Below are 1,113 nucleotides of genomic sequence, written 5' to 3'. Positions count from 1 at the left end.
ATATATATATATATATAATTTTATTTTAATAAACTCAGCCATGTTGCAAGTTGACCTAAATTAAAATGGCAATTGTTAAGCATCGTTGTTTAAAAGCTGGCTATCTTATTTAGTCTTATTCCTAGACAATCGGTAATTTGCGTGTGTTTCGTTTTTTTGTTTTTAAATCTCTTTTTTTCTTTCATTCATTCTTTCAACTTAATATTCATGTAATTAATTTCTTGAAATACGTGATTTAATATATATTTAAAAATATATATATATATAAATACATAAACGTGAACAATGACTAATGTATTCAAATGGACTGAATTTTTACTCGTTCCGAATGCTAAGCTGAACCAGGCAACTATGTACGGAATGCTAAAGAAGGCTAAAACAAGAGGGCAGAGAAGACTACACAGATACATTATGTTGCCGTAGAAGCTGTAGTTGGTGTCTTAATTCTGCTCTAACTGCAGTAGCAGCGGTATCAAATTGAATATCATGTATATATTTACACATATATACATACAGCAAAATCTTGGCCGTCTTAGACATTTATTATTATTGTTATTTTCCCTGTGTTTTTTTAGATGAAGTTCTACCTACCTTTGTATGACTGTTTGCTGAAGTGCAGCTAACTGGAATTGCTAGTAGTACTGTGTGTATTGTATAAACTGCTTCTTCCGGTGGTAGCAAAGCCCAAAGAACTGGTAGTGTTTGCTTAGCTCGTCAACCCACCCGCGACCCTCAATATCAATTCTTTTGTCTTCTGTAATTTTTGTTTTGTGTTTTTGTGTGTGTGTGTGTTTTTTTCGCATTTATATTCCTTTTTTTTTTTTTTGTTTATTCCTTCCTTCCCACACCCAACTAGTTCATTCATTCATTCCGAAAACCTTTTCTATAACCAACGTTTCTAGCCGCGTCAGTTATCTGAATTTTTTCTCCCAGACATTTAAAAAATTATTTATTCTTAGCTTCTCATAACCGCACATACATTAAACATAAAAACTCCGACTTCTTTCTTTTTCTTTTTTTTTCATTTCTACTTCATTTAGAAAGTAGTTTTTCAATGGTAGTCCAGTTAGTATTCATTTCAACTATGGTAATTAAAACAAAAATAAAATAGAA

The 1,113-nt window shown here is 31.2% G+C and overlaps 2 protein-coding genes across 2 annotated transcripts in view; one reads left to right on the top strand and one right to left on the bottom strand.

Annotated features, from left to right (window-relative positions):
- LOC106872038 (uncharacterized) overlaps nt 1-804 on the bottom strand; it is a 10,004-nt gene extending 9,200 nt beyond the window's left edge. Inside the window, exon 1 of the mRNA XM_014918875.2 lies at nt 592-804. The gene's annotated coding sequence lies outside the window, so the exon portion shown is untranslated. The remainder of the gene's footprint in view (nt 1-591) is intronic.
- Nucleotides 1-1,113, top strand: part of LOC106872037 (serine/threonine-protein kinase 33) — a 224,305-nt gene that overhangs the window by 2,896 nt on the left and 220,296 nt on the right. The gene's annotated exons all lie outside the window — the stretch shown is intronic.

The sequence above is a fragment of the Octopus bimaculoides genome, chromosome 21 (genome assembly GCF_001194135.2).
Source record: "Octopus bimaculoides isolate UCB-OBI-ISO-001 chromosome 21, ASM119413v2, whole genome shotgun sequence".
In the NCBI taxonomy this organism is placed as follows: Eukaryota; Metazoa; Mollusca; class Cephalopoda; order Octopoda; family Octopodidae; genus Octopus; species Octopus bimaculoides.
Note: the sequence above shows the minus strand (reverse complement) of the source record. Positions and strands in the feature narration are given on the sequence as shown.